The following is a 23,929-nucleotide window of genomic DNA, read 5'->3' as shown; positions in this document are numbered from 1 at the left end:
TTCTCCGGAATGCCGTGTATACGAACCACCTGCTGTAAAAAAAGGGCACTAACTCAGAAGAGGATGGCAACTTCGGCAGTGGTACAAGATGGACCATCTTGGAAAATCTATCACAGATCACCCAAATAACAGTCATTCTCTGAGAGACAGGGAGGTCGGAAATAAAATCCATTGAAATATGGGTCCATGACCTCCTGGGCACCGGCAGTGGCACTAACAATCCACAAAATGAGAACAGGGTTTGGACCGAGAACAAGTCCCACAGGACTGCACAAAATTCCTGACATCATGAGATAAAGCAGGCCACCAAAAAGACCGACTCACCAATTCTCTGGTAGCAAAAATACCAGAATGCCCAGCTAACACGGAGCATTCAATTTCAAACATTACTCTTCTCCACTGGTCAGGGACAACCAATTTCCCCATAGGGCATCATTCAGGTTTGTCCTCCTGAAATTCCTCCAGGGCAAGTCTCAAATCGGGTGAAATAGTGGAAATAACCACACCCTCATTTAGAATGGTAGTAGGCTCAATCACATCAAGAGAATCCGTAAAGAAACTCCTAGAGAGGGCATCTGCCTTAATACTCTTAGTGCCAGGAAGAAAGCAGACTACAAAATTAATACACAGGAAAAACAAGGCCCACCTAGCCTGTCTAGGATTCAATCACTTGGCTGATTCGAGATAGATCAAGTTCTTGTGGTCGGTGAGCACCACAACTTGATGTCTGGCCCCCTCCAACCAATGTCTCCACTCTTCAACCGCCCACTTCATAGCCAACAATTCTCGATTCTCCACATCATAATTACATTCAGATGGAGAAAATTTTCGGGAAAAGCAGGCACAAGGATTCATCTTAGAGGTTACCGGATCTCTTTGAGACAAAACGGCTCCTGCATCAATCTCAGAAGCATCTATCTCCACTTGAAATGGGAGAGAATCATCAGGTTGCCGTAGAACAGGAGCAGAAGTAAATCTCTGCTTTAGCTCCTGAAACGCCGAGACTGCTTCTGGAGACCAATTCACCACATCAGCGCCCTTTTTGGTCAAATCCGTCAGTGGTTTAACAATGCCAGAAAAATTACTTATGAATTTACGGTAGAAATTAGCAAAACCCAAAAATTTCTGGAGAGCCTTCAAGGAAGTGGGCTGAACCCAATCATAAATGGCCTGGACCTTGACCGGGTCCATTTCAATAGCGGATGGGGACAAAATGAATCCCAAAAACTAATTTTTTTGTACGCCAAAGAGACATTTCAATCCTTTAACATGCAGAGCATTTTCTCTCAACATCCGGATTACAGTCCGAACATGTTCCACATGAGAATCCCAATCATTGGAAAAAATCCAAATAGCGTCCAAATAAACGATCAAAAACTTGTCCACTGTTGCTGTTGTGCCTCCTAGTTTTATATGGGAACAGAGCATTTACAGCTTCCTATTCCTCCGGTTTCTACTGCAGGAACATCCGTATCCATACAACCTTGGAGACCGGGCTCCAGATCATGCGCTATAGCTGGAAGTGAGCACTCAACTCTGCTCAATCTTCCAACTCCTCTGCTCCACGTCCACACACGTTGCCCTCCTCACACAAACTCCTAATTTCCCCTTCCTGGCCCCCAGAGAGTAGCTCTTCCCCCAGACCTCCCTCTGCTGGCATGGAATGAGAACTGTGTTGTGATTAACTGACAGAGACACTTCATTGCTTCCAAGCATTACATCACACTCCCTAGGAGGAAGGTAATGCCACTGTGGTGACCATACTCCTGGGGGTGCCACATTCCCCCCTAGTGCAATTCAGTACTCCCGAACTGAAGAAAAACATGCAAACATATGAACAATTGTAAATGTAACAAGATTTCCAAAAAGTGAAAAATACAAAAACCAAAGCTCAGAAATAGTCCTGATGACGATTAGTCCATGCGTCAATGTCCATGGTCCATTTCCTGAGCATGGTAACTATGTACAAGTTAAGTTTTGACCACACATAGTCCTGTGGTCCAATTGTCCATCAAAGCAAAATAGGATCTTCAAAAGTTCTTACAGAGTCTCTGTAGGCACATAAACTTAAACAGTTGCATATTTACATTTTACCATTTGTATAGCTTATTTAGATACGAAACCTTAGGGCTGGTATACCTTTGGTACTATGGACAGATCTACGTAGCACTGGCGTTGGTAAACTGGGTAGTAGCCGTCTGCCAACTCTTAGACTCACTGTGGGCATGACAGAATCACCACTGGCAGGGCGAAGATTCTCTAACTCCACTGCTGGTGTAGCATCCGCTGCCTGAACTCCCAGATTTTCAGGGTTCTCTTGAGTCTCTGCTACTTCAGTTGCAGTAGGCTGGGGAAAGATTAGGACAGGAACTACGATGGCTTGATCCATTCTTGTCCAGTTTGCTGGAAATTCTCCGAGTACAGTGCTGACCTTTTCTTCTTCTTCTAGGGGTTGAAGGTTCTTTTGTTCTCCCATCCTTTCCTTTAGCTGGTCACAGCACAGTTTCAGATGATCCCTCGATACTGCTGATGATGTTTCTCCTCCATCCTTACTGATAAGGCACACCTTGGTGTTGTCGAAGTTTGATGGTAAGACGGTGTAGGGTTCAGCTTCCCATTGGTCATCCAGTTTATGCATCCTTCTTTTCCTCTTTAGGACTTGTTCTCCTGGTGACAAGGGAACTGCAGGTGCATGTTGATTGTAGATCTTTTCCTGTTTTTGTCTCGCCTGAGCTAGACTCTTTTCTACACACTCTTGTACTCTACGGTACTGCTGCTGCCATTCTGTAACACAGTCAGCATCTGGTGATGTTACCTCATGTGTCAGGACTCCCATATCCAAATCAATAGGCAACTTGCCAGGCCTCGCTCTCATTAGGTAGGCTGGAGTGCAGTTGTTGGAATTCACAGGTATGTGATTGTAGAGGTCAGCCAGATATGGCAACTTCTCTGGCCACAGATTCCTCTCTTCCAAAGGCAAGGTCTTCAGTAGGTCGATCACCACCTGATTAATCTTTTCACACATGCCATTGGTCTGTGGATGGTACGGTGTTGTCCTGATCTTCTTGCAACCGTACAAGTTACAGAATTCCTGGAACACTTCTTCTGCCTCAAAGACTGGACCTTGATCTGCAAGCACTCGCTCGGGATATCCGTGTGGTCTACAAAAGTGCTGTTGGAATGCTCTGGCTGCTGTCCTGGCTGTTTGATCCTTGACAGGCACGACTACCAGGAATCTCGAGTAGTGGTCAACGATGGTAAGAGCATAAATGTAGCCTGAACGGCTTGGAACCAGCTTCACATGGTCCAGGGCTACCAACTCGAGTGGTTGTTTGGTTGTTATTGGATGCAAAGGAGTTCTCTGGCTGTTACGGTCCTTTCTGCGCAGATTGCGTTGTCCACACTCCCGGCACCAATTTTCAATGGCCTTCCTCATTCCAGCCCAGTAGAATCTTTCCCGGAGCAAGGCCTCCAACTTCTTCCATCCGAAGTATCCAGCTCCATTGTGGTATGCTTCCAAGACCATTGATGCCTCCCTCTTTGGGACTACCACCTGCCAGACCAGCTCATGAGTGCGGGCATTGATACTCCTCCGACACAGCTTTCCCTCATAGGCGAACAGCCGGCCTCTTTCCTTCCACAACTGCTGGGTTTCTTCAGGAGCATCTGGATCCGGGCGTGAGTCAGCTTGTGACAGTAGCTCCTTTACCAGGCGGACTGCGGGATCGCTATCCTGCGTTTCAGCCCAGTCATGATGAGGCAATGGATTTAGGGTGACCTCTTTCACGATTGACCGTCTGTTTCTCACTCCTTGGGCACATTGGGCCGCAATTGGCCGGTGGAAGGCAGGTAACTCTATTTCTTCGAGTGCCTCAGGGTCTTCTCCTGCATCTGGCAGATTAGGCATTCTGGACAGCGCATCAGCATTGGCATTCTTGTGCCCCGCTCGGTACTTGATGGTGAATTCATACTTAGACAGCCAGGCCATCCATCGCTGCTCCAGTGCACCTAGTTTTTCAGTTTCCAAGTGAGTCAGCAGGTTGTTGTCCATGAAGATGGTAAGCTTGGCTGAAGCTAGGTAATGCTTGAATCGTTCAGTCACAGCCCAGACTATGGCGATGAACTCCAGTTTGAAGGAACTGCAGTTGTCAGGGTTCCTTTCAGTGGGACGAAGGTTCCTGCTGGCGTAGGAGATCACTCTTTCTTTGCCATTCTGTACCTGTGACAGTACTGCTCCCAGTCCAACGTTGCTGGCATCTGTATACAACACAAATGGTTGGTCATAATCTGGGTAGGCCATAAATTCATCTCCTGTGAGAGCCATCTTCAGTCGAGTGAAGGACCTCTCCAGTTCCTAATTCCATTCAAATGCAGGACTCTAATTCCTGGTTTCTTGGGCTGGCCCACCAGAAGATTTTGCATAGGGGTGGCTATCTCAGTGAAGCCTTTGATGAACCTTCGGTAGTAGCCTACCAACCCGAGGAATTGACGTACCTCATGGAGGATGCTGGGCTTCTGCCAGTCCCGGATAACAGTTTAACAAATTGAAAAAGTATAGGTCATATAAGGGGATCACCCGACACAGGATTTGGCAAAAACATATAAATCTTTATTTGGACACAGATAACAAACAGAGTTAAAAACATTAAAAACGTCACTCATGTGACATCCACAAACAAAGGCTCATAATAGAACCACACCTCCCTGGCTATGCACTCCTAATGAAACATAATATGTTGTCTAAATTAGTGTAGTATATAAATAGCACACCACATGCGATCACAATATAAATATATAGAAGACAGTGCACTCCAATTGGATAATGTACCTATAAAACAATTGCATAAATATGCGGGCATACGAACAACACCCTGGAGCCTGGGATACAATGTAGTTGTAGCATGTGTGGAAAAAAGCATATAATAATGCAAAGGATATCCAATGTTATGAATATCAGATATAGTGACAAAAGGTGTCACAAAGACCATGACCACCAACTACAACATGCTAGGCATGTATAATGCAGTACAGGGGAACTAATAACCCTCTGTACAAAACCAAATTACAGCCCCCAGTAAACCTGTATAGTAAACAGGGCCATACAATACAATTAATCAACTGTGTCTCCAATTGGAATGACACAGACACAAGATATAATGAATACCTATGTCATCCATAAATAAAACCCGTGACCGTACGGGGGTCATCCATAACAGGAGTGCACCCAAGGAGAGCTAAGACCCGACGCGTTGCGCCACACTCGGTGGCTTCGTCAGGGGTACTACAGGCCCATCACCTGTGTCCTTAAATACATTTGAATAATTATTGATAAAGCACAGCTGAATATAAGCTTACCAAGGAAGCGGCGGTAGACAGACACCATGTGTGTTCCATTGCTGCGCAGGCGGCTCAGAATGTAGCGATGACATCATCTAATGCGCCGGCGTGAGCGTCGGAATACAGAGATGACATCCTCTAGTACGCCGGCGCCAGCGTCCGCAACCCGGAAGTATTATATGTGCAATGAAAAAGGTCACAGTGATACTGCGCCTGCGCGAGGCTGTAATAGTATCGGTAGAACAGTAAATGAACGCAACAATCATTATGCCACTCAGAGCCATATCATAATTGCATTAACTGCTAAATAAAACTTACATCAGTAATAATGACACCATATTAGAGATAATACTTATAAATAAAGGCTTTTGTAGTATGTTATTTGCTGGGAATTATATCACACAAAGGGCCAGAATATATAACCCCTACATACTGTGAACAGCACCGAAAATCCAATTACAAAAATATGGATATGAAACATGAGCAAGACGGGATGTATAAATTCCCATCTATGAGGCAGCATTCATCCACTTAAGACTCCAGATATATACAAAGCCATCTGAAATTGGTCTGGACGGTAGCAACCCACCATATGTATATATAAAAAATGCTAATTCTACAAGTGAAAAAAGCACACATGCGCAAATCAGTAAATAGTGTACTGAATTTACATAATCCACTAGACTAATAAAATGATCATAAAGATGACCCTAGTGAGGAAGCATATATTATCAAAATTTCTGAAGAATATGACCAAACTCGATTATAAATACTATCTCTCTGAGAGCATCATCACATAGTGTATGACTGAATAATGTCACACATTGGGTCCATCAGAGAGATATCATGTGTCGATTTGGCAAGCGACTCGATAGGTCACTGTTCAATCAACGCACTACCAATCACAAATAGCATCCGCATACCCTCCCCAAAAAAAAATTATTAAGTCTTTCTAAATGAACTGTTTTTATTATAGTTATAACAATGTTCACTATCTTATGGTAATCAAACAATGTACTCTTGTCCCACTTTAAAGATGATGGAATTGTGAAAACCAAACAGAAGGTCGACTAAACCAAAACAATTGATCAAGCAGCCAACATGAGTATATTATAATAGCTCAAATGACGAGAGAGATCAATTACTTACACATTACTATTAGTAAATAGTCCATATTGTCGACCTAAAGTTTAATAATTGATATACCAGACACCAATATAATAAACATTACCATCCCGACACTAACTGAGTACATCTATAAACGACTCATAGTACTTTTGAGAATCTTGTACATCAAATTCCAAAACAATGGAGGTGTGTTAGCGGATACCAGTTAAATGATCATAAACATGGTGTGCTATTTATATACCCAAAACACGACATGTGAAGGCAAACTACCAAAGGCCCAAAAACAAGTAACACAAGACTAACCAAATTGTGGCTAGAAAATGGCAACACCATCACTCGCTCAAATAATGAATAAGTCTTGCTTAATATGGATTAAATTTCAACCGAAACCTATGAGGACTAAGAGATATATACCTGGACCCTACAAATATAATTTCATTTAAGATTGTTTATAAAATCCAGTAAATAATAAGTCCTCGTTGAGGCCAGACGGCATCAGGCTGTTAAGATTAAAAATCCACTTTGATTCACGTCTAAGTAATTCGAGAGTAATATCACCCCCTCTAATGTCCGGCTGAATTGTCTCTAGTCCCATAATCTTGGTGCCATTCCATTGGCAACTGTGTGTCGTCAAATAATGTGAGGCAACCGTGGTCAATGTCTTCCCTTTCTCCATGTCTCCATGTCCCCCCAGATCGCTTGGGGTTATCACCACTTTTAACAACCAGTGGCAGGATATTAGGGGCATTCTATCTAAACATTGGGGCATGCTTTTAAGTGAGCCCAGATTGAAACCCCATATTTCTATACGACCGAATTTGGTGGCGAGACGGGCTAAAAACTTAAAGGATTGCTTGAGTCACAGTCATTTTAGGCGTCCAGTCACTAGGCTTAACAGAGGCACGCGTTTAATAGGCACCTTTCCCTGTGGTAACTGTAACATCTGTTCGTTTATTATATGTGCCAACACTCTCACTCTGTCTTCTTTCCCATTCCAGATCACGACCCATTGTTATGTTAATTGTAAATCTCGGAATGTTGTATATGCTTTGATCTGTCCATGTTTAAAAATCTATGTTGGACAAACAACACAAGAACTGAGGAAAAGGATCCAGCATCATTTCTCTTGCATTACGACAGCGAAGAAAGACATGGAGAAAGGGAAGACATTGACCACGGTTGCCTCACATTATTTGACGACACACAGTTCCCAATGGAATGGCACCAAGATTATGGGACTAGAGACAATTCAGCCGGACATTAGAGGGGGTGATATTACTCTCGAATTACATAGACGTGAATCAAAGTGGATTTTTAATCTTAACAGCCTGATGCCGTCTGGCCTCAACGAGGACTTATTATTTACTGGATTTTATAAACAATCTTAAATGAAATTATATTTGTAGGGTCCAGGTATATATCTCTTAGTCCTCATAGGTTTCGGTTGAAATTTAATCCATATTAAGCAAGACTTATTCATTATTTGAGCGAGTGATGGTGTTGCCATTTTCTAGCCACAATTTGGTTAGTCTTGTGTTACTTGTTTTTGGGCCTTTGGTAGTTTGCCTTCACATGTCGTGTTTTGGGTATATAAATAGCACACCATGTTTATGATCATTTAACTGGTATCCGCTAACACACCTCCATTGTTTTGGAATTTGATGTACAAGATTCTCAAAAGTACTATGAGTCGTTTATAGATGTACTCAGTTAGTGTCGGGATGGTAATGTTTATTATATTGGTGTCTGGTATATCAATTATTAAACTTTAGGTCGACAATATGGACTATTTACTAATAGTAATGTGTAAGTAATTGATCTCTCTCGTCATTTGAGCTATTATAATATACTCATGTTGGCTGCTTGATCAATTGTTTTGGTTTAGTCGACCTTCTGTTTGGTTTTCACAATTCCATCATCTTTAAAGTGGGACAAGAGTACATTGTTTGATTACCATAAGATAGTGAACATTGTTATAACTATAATAAAAACAGTTCATTTAGAAAGACTTAATAATTTTTTTTTGGGGAGGGTATGCGGATGCTATTTGTGATTGGTAGTGCGTTGATTGAACAGTGACCTATCGAGTCGCTTGCCAAATCGACACATGATATCTCTCTGATGGACCCAATGTGTGACATTATTCAGTCATACACTATGTGATGATGCTCTCAGAGAGATAGTATTTATAGATAATCGAGTTTGGTCATATTCTTCAGAAATTTTGATAATATATGCTTCCTCACTAGGGTCATCTTTATGATCATTTTATTAGTCTAGTGGATTATGTAAATTCAGTACACTATTTACTGATTTGCGCATGCGTGCTTTTTTCACTTGTAGAATTAGCATTTTTTATATATACATATGGTGGGTTGCTACCGTCCAGACCAATTTCAGATGGCTTTGTATATATCTGGAGTCTTAAGTGGATGAATGCTGCCTCATAGATGGGAATTTATACATCCCGTCTTGCTCATGTTTCATATCCATATTTTTGTAATTGGATTTTCGGTGCTGTTCACAGTATGTAGGGGTTATATATTCTGGCCCTTTGTGTGATATAATTCCCAGCAAATAACATACTACAAAAGCCTTTATTTATAAGTGTTATCTCTAATATGGTGTCATTATTACTGATGTAAGTTTTATTTAGCAGTTAATGCAATTATGATATGGCTCTGAGTGGCATAATGATTGTTGCGTTCATTTACTGTTCTACCGATACTATTACAGCCTCGCGCAGGCGCAGTATCACTGTGACCTTTTTCATTGCACATATAATACTTCCGGGTTGCGGACGCTGGCGCCGGCGTACTAGAGGATGTCATCTCTGTATTCCGACGCTCACGCCGGCGCATTAGATGATGTCATCGCTACATTCTGAGCCGCCTGCACAGCAATGGAACACACATGGTGTCTGTCTACCGCCGCTTCCTTGGTAAGCTTATATTCAGCTGTGCTTTATCAATAATTATTCAAATGTATTTAAGGACACAGGTGATGGGCCTGTAGTACCCCTGACGAAGCCACCGAGTGTGGCGCAACGCGTCGGGTCTTAGCCCTCCTTGGGTGCACTCCTGTTATGGACGACCCCCGTACGGTCACGGGTTTTATTTATGGATGACATAGGTATTCATTACATCTTGTGTCTGTGTCATTCCAATTGGAGACACAGTTGATTAATTGTATTGTATGGCCCTGTTTACTATACAGGTTTACTGGGGCTGTAATTTGGTTTTGTACAGAGGGTTATTAGTTCCCCTGTACTGCATTATACATGCCTAGCATGTTGTAGTTGGTGGTCATGGTCTTTGTGACACCTTTTGTCACTATATCTGATATTCATAACATTGGATATCCTTTGCATTATTATATGCTTTTTTCCACACATGCTACAACTACATTGTATCCCAGGCTCCAGGGTGTTGTTCGTATGCCCGCATATTTATGCAATTGTTTTATAGGTACATTATCCAATTGGAGTGCACTGTCTTCTATATATTTATATTGTGATCGCATGTGGTGTGCTATTTATATACTACACTAATTTAGACAACATATTATGTTTCATTAGGAGTGCATAGCCAGGGAGGTGTGGTTCTATTATGAGCCTTTGTTTGTGGATGTCACATGAGTGACGTTTTTAATGTTTTTAACTCTGTTTGTTATCTGTGTCCAAATAAAGATTTATATGTTTTTGCCAAATCCTGTGTCGGGTGATCCCCTTATATGACCTATACTTTTTCAATTTGTTAATATGTCTTGTTCATAGGTCAGGTTGGATCCCCGTCTATATCATTGGTGCCCCCTCGATCCTTTCCTGTTCCAATTTGTATTGTGGTTGCTTTTTCCTCCACATTTCTGGGTGTTGGCACATGATTGTTTATTTCTTACCATTTTATTTAACTGTATTGATATACTTATTTTGGCATTAGCTATGGATTTGGCAGCTAGGGAAGCTGCATGGCAGAGCCATGTTGGTGGTCTTTTTGATGTTGGTCCGGTTGTAATAACCAGTGGTAATACAGGTGATGATTTCCAGAGCATTTCTAGAGAACTAGTGGACTTACACAAGTCACTCACCAAGACATGGTGGAATATTCAGACTCTGGGTGAATATAAAAAATCGGAACTGGTCCCTAGGGGACTTAGAGTACAGATCTTCCCCGCATGGGAGGCTGATGATGAATTTCGGAAAAGCTGGGAATGCGGTTTATTACGTTGTTCTAATATACTAATTGATATGCTTGTGGAACATGATCAAGGCAATCTTAATAATAATAATAATAATAATTTTTATTTATATAGCGCCAACATATTCCGCAGCACTTTACAATTAAGCGGGGACATGTACAGACAATAAATTCAATACAAGTTAAGACAATTCAAACAATGACATTAGGAGTGAGGTCCCTGCTCGCAAGCTTACAATCTACAAGGAAATGGGGGGACACAGTAGGTGAGAAATGCTTGTTAATTCAGGTCTGGCAATTATAATAGGGATTTTCATATAAAGCTGCATGATCCGGTCATCAGCCCGTGTGTTTAAGCGCAATAGACAAGTATCAAGTGCAGTTATCATGTGCATGAAGGGTGTGGAGACAGATGAATAGTAGGGTGCAGATTCAGAATAATATTTGGAAGGAGGGAACAGGGCAAAGTTAGCTTGCTGAGTAGTTGATGTGATAGGCTTCTTTGAAGAGATGGGTTTTCAAAGCACGCTTGAATAGGTCAGGGCTAGGTATCAGTCTGATCGTCTGGGGAAGTGCATTCCAGAGAGCTGGAGCAGCACGAGAGAAGTCTTGGAGACGGAGGTGCGAGGTTCGGATTACGGGGGATGTTAGTCTTAGGTCATTTGTAGAACAGAGGGCACGTGTAGGGCGATAGACAGAGATGAGAGAGGAGATATAAGGCGGTGCAGAACAGTGGAGAGCTTTGTGGGTGAGAGAGATGAGTTTATACTGGACCCTTTAGCGAATAGGTAGCCAGTGTAATGACTGGCACAAGATGGAGGCATCGGTGAAGCGGCTGGACAGAAATATGACCCTGGCTGCCGCATTCAAGATGGATTGGAGAGGAGAAAGTTTGGTAAGAGGGAGACCGATCAGAAGAGAGTTGCAGTAGTCCAGACGAGAATGAATAAGAGCGACAGTAAGAGTCTTAGCAGTTTCAAAGGTGAGAAAAGGTCGGATTCTGGAGATGTTTTTAAGATGCAGGTGACAAGAGCGACTGAGTGATCGGATGTACGGAGTAAAGGAAAGTTCAGTGTCGAATATGACCCCAAGACAGCGGGCATGCTGCTTGGGAGTTATGGTTGAACCCTCCAGGGTTATTTCGATGTTAGGTAGAGTGAGGTTAGTAGAGGGGAGAAACACAAGAAGTTCAGTTTTAGAGAGATTTAGTTTCAGATAGAGGGAGGACATGATGCTAGAGACAGCAGACAGACAATCCTTGGTATTTTGAATTAGGGTAGGGGTGATGTCAGGGGAAGAAGTGTATAATTGGGTGTCATCAGCATAGAGATGATACTGGAACCCAAATCTGCTGATTGTTTGTCCAATAGGGGCAGTGTATAAAGAGAAGAGGAGGGGGCCTAGGACTGAGCCCTGCGGGACCCCGATAGTAAGGGGACGAGAAGAGGAAGAGGAGCCGGAAAAAGATACAGTGAAGGAGCGGTCAGAGAGGTAGGAGGAGAACCAGGAGAGGGCTGTGTCCTTGAGGTCTATAGAGCGGAGCATAGTGAGGAGGAGCTGGTGATCCACAGTGTCAAATGCGGCAGAGAGATCCAGGAGAATCAGCAGGGAGCAATGACCTTTCGATTTAGCTGTTATTAAATCATTAGAGACTTTAGTGAGGGCAGTTTCAGTAGAGTGTAAAGAGCGGAAACCAGATTGTAAGGGGTCGAGAAGAGAGTTATCCGAGAGATAGCGGATTAGACGGGAGTGGACCAGGCGTTCCAGGAGTTTAGAGATGAAGGGAAGGTTAGAGACAGGTCTGTAGTTAGCAGTGCAGTTCTGGTCCAGGGATGGCTTTTTAAGTAAAGGGGTTATGATGGCATGTTTAAATGAGGAGGGAAATATACCTGAAGAAAGAGAGAGGTTAAATATTTTAGTCAGGTGAGTGGTGACCACTGGTGAGAGAGACTGCAGGAGCTGTGAAGGAATAGGGTCACTGTTGCAGGTTGTAGGCCGAGCAGAAGCGAGGAGCTTGGAAACTTCTTCTTCTGAAACAGGCTCAAAGATGTCTAGTGAGCTTGAGGTGCGGCAGGGAAGGGGATCCAGGCACTGAGGAGATAGGGCTGAGATATCCTGATGGATGTGGTTGATTTTTTCTAGGAAATAAGTGGCCAGATCCTCACCGCTGAGGTTGGTGATGGGGGCCTGTACTTTAGGTTTCAGGAGGGAGTTTAAGGTTTCAAAAAGTCGTCTTGGGTTGTTGGATAGTGAGGTGATGAGGGTGGTGAAGTAGGATTGTTTGGCCAGATGAAGGGCAGAGTTATAGGTTTTGAGCATGAACTTATAGTGGATGAAGTCTTCTGCTAAGAGAGATTTTCTCCACTGCCGCTCTGCACACCTCGAGCAGCGCTGAAGAGAGCGTGTTTGTGTTGTGTGCCAGGGCTGCTTTTGTCTGTGTCGGGTCTTTCTGCGTATAGAAGGTGCTGCTTCATCTAGGGCATTCTTCAGTGTATTATTGAAGTGTGACAATGCTATGTCTGGACAGGAGAGGGTGGAGATGGGGGCTAAAGATGTGTGGAGATTGTCCCTAAGCTGTTGGGTATTAATGGTACGTGTATTCCGATAAGTGTGGTAAGTGGGGGTGTCCCGGGTGAGGAGACAATTCTTGACAGAGAAGGAAAGAAGGTTGTGGTCCGAGAGCGGGAGAGGTGAATTAGTAAAGTTGTGCAGCGAGCCGGGACGGGAGAAAACCAGGTCCAGAGTATTCCCGTCCTCATGTGTAGGAGAATTAGTAAACTGTGAGAGGCCGAATGAAGAAGTTAGAGAAAGAAGATGAGAGGCAGACTGGGAGAGCGGATCATTGATGGGGATGTTAAAGTCTCCCATGATGAGGGTGGGGATGTCACAGGACAGAAAGTGAGTAAGCCAGGTGGTGAAGTGGTCTAGAAACTGGCGGGAGGAGCCTGGAGGGCGATAAACGACCGCCACTCGTAAGGAGAAGGGCTTAAAGAGTCTGACGGCGTGGACTTCAAAGGAAGGAAATGTAAGTGATGGAACCGGGGGGATGACCTGGAAAGCACATTGTGATGAAAGGAGCAAACCAACACCTCCACCCTGTCTGTTCTCAGGTCTGGGGGTATGTGAAAATTTCAGCCCACCAAACGAGAGAGCGGCAGCAGCGGTGGTGTCTGAATGCTGGATCCAGGTTTCTGTAATAGCCAGAAGGTTAAGGGAATTAGAGAGAAAAAGATCGTGAATGTAAGTCAGTTTGTTACACACAGACCGTGCATTCCAGAGAGCACATTGGAAAGTGAGAGGAGAAGGCATGCACTGAATGTTAATAAGATTAGCAGGGTTTCTATATGCAGCTGGAGGAGAGTAATGTATGCTGGTGGAGGGAGGCCCAGGGTTGGGGGAGATGTCACCTGCAACTATTAAAAGGAGAAAAAACAGAAAAAGCAGGTGGTGGGATGATTTGTATGAACGTTTTGAGTGCTGCATGGAGGTTTTGGATGGTTTGGTGTGGGTAAGAAATGTCAATAGAGCCTCAGAGTTAAACATGGGAGAGGGGAAAAGGGAGGGGTGGATATGCAGAGAGTGCACAGAATGTGTAAAAGGGCAGGCGAGTTGTTAAAAAGCAGAAGTGAAGACAAATAAGCAGCAGGTTGATATGATCAATGCATATTTAGTACAACTGACCAAGAAGCAAGCGTGCATGAAAAACTTATGCACCTTACCCGTCTCCTGCCCTGTCCAACTGCATTGTCTAACTGCAAAACACTTTATCCTGTTGCACTTAATCTGTTGCACGCGTGCTATCCCAGCCAGAGCTAAATATATATGAAATGAAATGTCTGCTAGCTTCAGCCACCAAAAGGCCACAATCAGTAATTAACCAATTAGCACAAGGCCAGAGCAGGCATTACTATGCAGGGTAAATAACTAACGCTGGACAAGGCCATCAAACTGAGAAAGGGAAAAAAAAAAAAAACACACCTTTCTACACTTCAAAGCAGAAACCAAATAGATAAAAAATAAAGACCCACCACAGGAGTGATGGAATGAAATACCATAAAAATATCTGGCACTATATGATGCAGTTCACACTTGTCAGACAGCACACATGGATGATGGAATGAAATACCATAAAAATATCTGGCAATATATGATGCAGTTCACACTTGTCAGACAGCACACATGGATGATGGAATGAAATACCATAAAAATATCTGGCAATATATGATGCAGTTCACACTTGTCAGACAGCACACATGGATGATGGAATGAAATACCATAAAAATATCTGGCACTATATGATGCAGTTCACACTTGTCAGACAGCACACATGGATGATGGAATGAAATACCATAAAAATATCTGGCACTATATGATGCAGTTCACACTTGTCAGACAGCACACATGGATGATGGAATGAAATACCATAAAAATATCTGGCACTATATGATGCAGTTCACACTTGTCAGACAGCACACATGGATGATGGAATGAAATACCATAAAAATATCTGGCACTATATGATGCAGTTCACACTTGTCAGACAGCACACATGGATGATGGAATGAAATACCATAAAAATATCTGGCACTATATGATGCAGTTCACACTTGTCAGACAGCACACATGGATGATGGAATGAAATACCATAAAAATATCTGGCACTATATGATGCAGTTCACACTTGTCAGACAGCACACATGGATGATGGAATGAAATACCATAAAAATATCTGGCACTATATGATGCAGTTCACACTTGTCAGACAGCACACATGGATGATGGAATGAAATACCATAAAAATATCTGGCACTATATGATGCAGTTCACACTTGTCAGACAGCACACATGGATGATGGAATGAAATACCATAAAAATATCTGGCACTATATGATGCAGTTCACACTTGTCAGACAGCACACATGGATGATGGAATGAAATACCTGTGTGAAGAAGAGAAGAGAGGAACATCAGCTTCAATGCATTGTCTAACTGCAAAACACTTTATCCTGTTGCACTTAATCTGTTGCACGCGTAAGGAGAAGATTAAAAGTGCTGAAGCCAAAATTGAGAAATTTGATAAAAAATCGCTAGTGGAACCTTTTCAGATACAATTGAAATCCACTATAGACAAATTTGAAAAGGAGGTTATTGAAAGAAAGAGATCTAAATTTAAAAGAGATCAAGCTGATTATAGTGGTGGTAAGGCTTACAGATGGAGTCATAAGAGTAACAGAAGAATGGGTGGCTCAAATTTGACAATGGACAAAAAGCATGGCATGAATACGAATATGGCATCTGTCAATGAATCACTATCAAGTGATTTTTTATCGTCCGAACAAAGCGATATCGAAGGCGCAACAGGAGGGGCCGACGAAAGAGACACAATCATAAAGAAGCGTACTCGGAATTACAGAATCTGGTCTCCCAAGAACAAACGGGTGACACGCCAGAATCGGAGACGCTAGCACCTATGTGTGATTCCAATACTGCTACTTCTCAGGATATAGGTAAGCTTCAAATTATTAACCTTTCGTCCTATATATTAACAGATCTGGAGGTGGCTGTATTGGAAAAAGGTCTTTCCTTTTGCCCTACCAATTGTTTGGACAAATTCACTGTAATTAAAGATGTCTATCTTTTTTGCCGTCAGCTTACTTTTAAGCTGTTATACCATCAACCGTCCGTTATAGATGACCTACCAGTATTGGAGAGACAAGCCTTTAGGGATGTGCTTGATTTATTGGAGGAGAATGAAAGTGGCCATACTCCCAGAAGAAAATTTACTGGTAGGTTGCCGTCACAGGCTACCCCTTCTTTCTCACTGTTCCCCACGGTACAAAGTTTTTTCAATATTGTTTGTCGCGACATTAAGTCTTTGCGAGTAGACAAAAATAGAGATAGAAACTTGAGTTTACAGGAACAGGCTGTTATCAAGAGATTGGGGTCTAATCGGGACTTTGTTATACGGGAAGCAGATAAAGGGGGCAATTTGGTAATTTGGCCAGTAGAGCTTTATACTCATGAAGCAAAACGGCAACTAATAGACTCAAATTGTTATCAAATTTTGCCCTCAGACCCTTCTCGTGTATTTAAAGACAAATTGGACCGTTTGTTGGATTCAGCATTCCTCAACAATATCATTAACAAACGTGAGAAGGAATTTTTGACTTGTCAACATCCAAGGATACCTACATTCTACATGATCCCTAAGATCCACAAATCACTACAGGTACCTCCCGGCAGGCCTATTGTGTCGGGGATAGGGAGTTTGTTGGAACGGCCATGTATTTATGTGGATTATTTTTTACAACCTCTGGTTTCCTCTCTTAGGTTGTTTGTAAGAGATTCCACCTTTCTGGTTCAACAATTACGTGTTCTTCAGGTCCCTCCTGGTGTTTGGCTTGTTACTCTGGACGTTGAGTCCCTTTACACGTGTATACAACATGACCTGGGCCTACAGGCCGTCTCTTACTTCTTGGATCTTAATACAACAGGCGACAGGAAACACGACTCATTTTTATTGGAATTATTACACTTCATATTGGATAAGAACTATTTCATTTTTGACCGTACATATTACAGGCAAGTGACTGGGACCACTATGGGCGCACGGTGTGCGCCCGCTTATGCAAATTTGTTTTTGGGGTGGTGGGAGCTTACTAGGGTGTACTGTCTGGGGGCCTTTTCCAAATATGTCATCAAATGGTATCGCTATATTGATGATATTCTATTTTTCTGGACAGGCACCCTTGATGAATGCCTATTGTTTGTGGAATCATTGAATAATAATCTGTGGAATATACGTTTAACCTCGCATGTTTCACAAACAGAGGTTGAATTCTTGGATTTGAAACTTCGATCTAAGGACTCTGTCGTTTCTACTACTCTGTTCCGTAAGCCTACCGCCACCAACAGTTTGCTGCATTTCTCGAGCTTTCACCCTCAACACCTCAGGAATGGTATTCCGAAGGGTCAATTCTATCGAGTGAAGAGGAATTGCAGCACACAGGAAGAGTTCCTATTGCATGCACAGGTTTTGACTACAAGATTTAAAAGGAGAGGCTATCCCAGAAAGGTAATCTCGCGGGCTTTTAGGGCTGCCAGGGATGTGGACAGAGATAGTCTACTTGAGACTCATGTTAGGGGTCCCCCCAGATCGCTTGGGGTTATCACCACTTTTAACAACCAGTGGCAGGATATTAGGGGCATTCTATCTAAACATTGGGGCATGCTTTTAAGTGAGCCCAGATTGAAACCCCATATTTCTATACGACCGAATTTGGTGGCGAGACGGGCTAAAAACTTAAAGGATTGCTTGAGTCACAGTCATTTTAGGCGTCCAGTCACTAGGCTTAACAGAGGCACGCGTTTAATAGGCACCTTTCCCTGTGGTAACTGTAACATCTGTTCGTTTATTATATGTGCCAACACTCTCACTCTGTCTTCTTTCCCATTCCAGATCACGACCCATTGTTATGTTAATTGTAAATCTCGGAATGTTGTATATGCTTTGATCTGTCCATGTTTAAAAATCTATGTTGGACAAACAACACAAGAACTGAGGAAAAGGATCCAGCATCATTTCTCTTGCATTACGACAGCGAAGAAAGACATGGAGAAAGGGAAGACATTGACCACGGTTGCCTCACATTATTTGACGACACACAGTTCCCAATGGAATGGCACCAAGATTATGGGACTAGAGACAATTCAGCCGGACATTAGAGGGGGTGATATTACTCTCGAATTACATAGACGTGAATCAAAGTGGATTTTTAATCTTAACAGCCTGATGATGCCGTCTGGCCTCAACGAGGACTTATTATTTACTGTATTTTATAAACAATCTTAAATGAAATTATATTTGTAGGGTCCAGGTATATATCTCTTAGTCCTCATAGGTTTCGGTTGAAATTTAATCCATATTAAGCAAGACTTATTCATTATTTGAGCGAGTGATGGTGTTGCCATTTTCTAGCCACAATTTGGTTAGTCTTGTGTTACTTGTTTTTGGGCCTTTGGTAGTTTGCCTTCACATGTCGTGTTTTGGGTATATAAATAGCACACCATGTTTATGATCATTTAACTGGTATCCGCTAACACACCTCCATTGTTTTGGAATTTGATGTACAAGATTCTCAAAAGTACTATGAGTCGTTTATAGATGTACTCAGTTAGTGTCGGGATGGTAATGTTTATTATATTGGTGTCTGGTATATCAATTATTAAACTTTAGGTCGACAATATGGACTATTTACTAATAGTAATGTGTAAGTAATTGATCTCTCTCGTCATTTGAGCTATTATAATATACTCATGTTGGCTGCTTGATCAATTGTTTTGGTTTAGTCGACCTTCTGTTTGGTTTTCACAATTCCATCATCTTTAAAGTGGGACAAGAGTACATTGTTTGATTACCATAAGATAGTGAACATTGTTATAACTATAATAAAAACAGTTCATTTAGAAAGACTTAATAATTTTTTTTTGGGGAGGGTATGCGGATGCTATTTGTGATTGGTAGTGCGTTGATTGAACAGTGACCTATCGAGTCGCTTGCCAAATCGACACATGATATCTCTCTGATGGACCCAATGTGTGACATTATTCAGTCATACACTATGTGATGATGCTCTCAGAGAGATAGTATTTATAGATAATCGAGTTTGGTCATATTCTTCAGAAATTTTGATAATATATGCTTCCTCACTAGGGTGATCTTTATGATCATTTTATTAGTCTAGTGGATTATGTAAATTCAGTACACTATTTACTGATTTGCGCATGTGTGCTTTTTTCACTTGTAGAATTAGCATTTTTTATATATACATATGGTGGGTTGCTACCGTCCAGACCAATTTCAGATGGCTTTGTATATATCTGGAGTCTTAAGTGGATGAATGCTGCCTCATAGATGGGAATTTATACAGCCCGTCTTGCTCATGTTTCATATCCATATTTTTGTAATTGGATTTTCGGTGCTGTTCACAATATGTAGGGGTTATATATTCTGGCCCTTTGTGTGATATAATTCCCAGCAAATAACATACTACAAAAGCCTTTATTTATAAGTGTTATCTCTAATATGGTGTCATTATTACTGATGTAAGTTTTATTTAGCAGTTAATGCAATTATGATATGGCTCTGAGTGGCATAATGATTGTTGCGTTCATTTACTGTTCTACCGATACTATTACAGCCTCGCGCAGGTGCAGTATCATTGTGACCTTTTTCATTGCACATATAATACTTCCGGGTTGCGGACGCTGGCGCCGGCGTACTAGAGGATGTCATCTCTGTATTCCGACGCTCGCGCCGGCGCATTAGATGATGTCATCGCTACATTCTGAGCCGCCTGCGCCGCAATGGAACACACATGGTGTCTGTCTACCGCCGCTTCCTTGGTAAGCTTATATTCAGCTGTGCTTTATCAATAATTATTCAAATGTATTTAAGGACACAGGTGATGGGCCTATAGTACCCCTGACGAAGCCACCGAGTGTGGCGCAACGCGTCGGGTCTTAGCCCTCCTTGGGTGCACTCCTGTTATGGATGACCCCCGTACGGTCACGGGTTTTATTTATGGATGACATAGGTATTCATTACATCTTGTGTCTGTGTCAATCCAATTGGAGACACAGTTGATTAATTGTATTGTATGGCCCTGTTTACTATACAGGTTTACTGGGGGCTGTAATTTGGTTTTGTACAGAGGGTTATTAGTTCCCCTGTACTGCATTATACATGCCTAGCATGTTGTAGTTGGTGGTCATGGTCTTTGTGACACCTTTTGTCACTATATCTGATATTCATAACATTGGATATCCTTTGCATTATTATATGCTTTTTTCCACACATGCTACAACTACATTGTATCCCAGGCTCCAGGGTGTTGTTCGTATGCCCGCATATTTATGCAATTGTTTTATAGGTACATTATCCAATTGGAGTGCACTGTCTTCTATATATTTATATTGTGATCGCATGTGGTGTGCTATTTATATACTACACTAATTTAGACAACATATTATGTTTCATTAGGAGTGCATATCCAGGGAGGTGTGGTTCTATTATGAGCCTTTGTTTGTGGATGTCACATGAGTGACGTTTTTAATGTTTTTAACTCTGTTTGTTATCTGTGTCCAAATAAAGATTTATATGTTTTTGCCAAATCCTGTGTCGGGTGATCCCCTTATATGACCTATACTTTTTCAATTTGTTAATATGTCTTGTTCATAGGTCAGGTTGGATCCCCGTCTATATCATTGGTGCCCCCTCGATCCTTTCCTGTCCCGGATAACAGTGACTTTGTCAGGATCCGGTGCCACACCTTCTGTACTCACTACATGACCGAGGTACTGTACCTTGGGCTTCAGGAGGTGGCATTTGGATGGCTTCACTTTCAGGCCAAAGTTGGACATGGCTTCAAACACCTCAGCCAGGTGCTTCAGATGGTCTTCATAAGTCTTGGAGAAAACAATGACATCAAGGTATAACAGGACTGTGTCAAAGTTCTTGTGTCCAAGACAGCACTCCATTAACCGTTGAAATGTCTCAGGGGCGGTGCAGAGCCCGAATGGCATGTAGTTGAACTCGCAGAGACCCATTGGTGTAGTAAACGCTGTTTTCTCCTTGTCTGCCTCTGCACCGTGAACCTGCCAATACCCACTAGTGAGATCTAAGGTGGAAAAATAGTTAGCAGTTTTAAGTGCGGCTAATGACTCCTCAATTCTGGGTAATGGGTAGGCATCCTTATGTGTAATGCTGTTAATTTTTCGGTAATCAACACACATTCTCATGGTACCATCTTTCTTTTTCACAAAGACTATTTGAGCTGCCCAGGGGCTACAACTGTCTCTGATCACCCCAGCCTCCTTCATTTCCCGCAACATACTTTTGGCACATTGATATTGTGTTGGGGGTATAGGCCGCTACCTTTCTTTAATGGGTGGATTATCTCCAGTGGGGATATGGTGTTGAATCCCTTTTGCCTTCCCAAAGTCTAGAGGGTGTTTACTGATTACCCGCTCATACTCCTGAGTCACTCGGTAAGCCCCACTCTTTTGGTATGAAGGGGTGGAGTCAGTTCCCTCCTGCAGCTGCTGACACCACTCCTCCAGCTGCTTTACAGAGCCATTGTCCTCCACCTGGTCGGATGAGACCAAGGGCTCTGCTGCCCATATTGCATTGTTACTGACAGTAAGCAGCTTAGCAACTGTGGCATACCGAGGTATTGTGGCCTCTTCCTCCCCACAATTCAAGAGGCGTACAGGTACTCTCCCTTTGCGAACATCAACTACCCCTCTGGCTGTCAGGACAGTGGGCCAGCTATCAGAGTATACTGGCACTACCAATGCTTGGTAATCTTTTCCTCTGAGGCCGATGGCTGCCCGACACCAAATTAACATTTCACATCTGGGGGGTATCGCAATGGGGAAAGAATCACTCAATCTGACGCTGCCAATTTCTCCGCCAGACAGTTCTACCTGCTGTCTTTGCATCAGGGCCTTGATCTCCTTCAACAGGACTCATTGTTCACTGGAACCAGCAGTCTCGGCTACCTGTTGCAACAAAACAATAACCTCGGCAAGACAATTTTCAATCACATTAGTACCTAGGGTCATCATTGGGTTACATTCTCGTCGATCAATGTCTACAACTATCAGACCTTGAGATTTTAACTCTACTCGCCCCACTTTAATAGTAATCTCTTTACATCCTACTTGCGGCAAAGACTAACCATTACTGGCAACTACTGTCAGTTCATCACTTGGGCCGCGAGTAAGTTCAGAGTCAGCCCAATACCGCTTGTAAAGGATATATGGCATAGTCGTCACCTGAGAGCCAGTGTCCAGCAAAGCATTCATGGGGATGCCGTCAGTCGCCACTGGGAGGACCGGTCGCCCTCCAACATACTTGGCTCGCCAGTTCTTTGGGCCTTGTAGTCCTACTCCTGGGGGTTGGCCCTCTGCCCCAGGGTGGCAGAATCTTGCAATGTGGCCTGCCTTGCAGCAGCGACAACAGATGGAACATCCGTCCTGGTCATAGTGATCGTTGTCTCTCCCTCGGTGTGGCGGGATCCTCTTCTTCCGTAGCCACGGGACATCCTCTCGACTGAAGGCCAGCTGGATCTTCTCCTTTGATGACACCTGCAGGGACTGCACAGTTTTGGCAAGTGCAGCCATATTTTTGGTCAGCTCTTGGACCTGAAGGCGCAGTTCTGTAGATGGATCATTATCCAGAGTCTGTGCATCAGCCTCCACAGGGCTGGGAGGGAAAGATGCTGCTTCTTGGTGGTATGTGATCGCTGGGCGCCTAGGGGGTGCTGGACGGCTGACATTTGGTTCATGCAGCACCCGAATAGCCCTGTCTTTGAAGTCTGCAAAGTCTAGGTCAGGGTTTTGTAGGGCTATGATGCGCAGCTGTGCTCGGTGGGTACTGTATAGGAGTCCCTCAATAAATTGCTCCTTTAACAGTCTGTCTCCATCTTTCACACTGTCTGGGTCAATCTGCTTTATGGCTCGCTGCGCTTCCTGTAGGTTAAGAGCATAGTCCCGTATACTGTCCTGCGCTCTCTGCTTACACCCAAAGAATCTCATTTTTATTTCAGCTGCAGTCGGATGTCAAAGGTGCTTCTTAGCTTAAGCCCCCGTTACACACTTCGATATCGCTAGCAATATCGCTGTAAAGTCACCGATTTTGTGACGTTACAGCGATATTGCTAGCGACATCGAAGTGTGTCTGATACCTCCGACCGGCTCCCCCGCTGGTTATCGCTGATCGCGCGAGAAGCTGCTGGAGCATTCCTCGTCGTCCACTTCCTGCAGCGCTTCCTGCTGTGACGATGAGCGACGCGTGGAGCCGGGCGGGAGGACGCAGGATCGCCGCGTCTGACAGGTAAGTAGCGATCCCCGTCCCCTGCGATGTCGCTGGTGAGATCTGCCTGAGTGGCAGCTCACTAGCGACCACCTAGCGATTCACCAGCGATCCTGACCGCGTCATATCGCTGGTCGGGATCGCTGGTGAGTCGCTAGGTATAACGGTACTCTTAGCCAGAATCTTTTTAACAGTCTCTTTATCAGTGTCCTGCCAGGCTTTTACTTCCCTCTGTGCTGCACCAGTTAGCTGCCCAATAAGGATGTTCACTTTCTGGCTTTCAGACAGAGGATACACCTCAAACAGACTGCACAGTCTCTCGTTAAATTCACTCAGGGTATGTGACTCCCATCAATCTGACAATAATGACCTTTCTTAAAGATTGGCCATC

General features: G+C 43.2%; 1 protein-coding gene and 1 long non-coding RNA gene across 10 annotated transcripts in view; both read left to right on the top strand.

Annotated features, from left to right (window-relative positions):
* LOC141091154 (uncharacterized) overlaps positions 1-23,929 on the top strand; it is a 258,846-nt gene that overhangs the window by 166,931 nt on the left and 67,986 nt on the right. The gene's annotated exons all lie outside the window — the stretch shown is intronic.
* Positions 17,410-20,833, top strand: LOC141091153 (uncharacterized). Its single transcript, XR_012232436.1, has 2 exons — positions 17,410-17,736; positions 18,121-20,833. It is a non-coding gene; the product is annotated as an uncharacterized lncRNA (long non-coding RNA).

Source organism: Dendrobates tinctorius, unplaced genomic scaffold (genome assembly GCF_039654945.1).
Source record: "Dendrobates tinctorius isolate UK_male_01 unplaced genomic scaffold, ASM3965494v1 ptg000049l, whole genome shotgun sequence".
NCBI lineage: Eukaryota > Metazoa > Chordata > Amphibia > Anura > Dendrobatidae > Dendrobates > Dendrobates tinctorius.
Note: the sequence above shows the minus strand (reverse complement) of the source record. Positions and strands in the feature narration are given on the sequence as shown.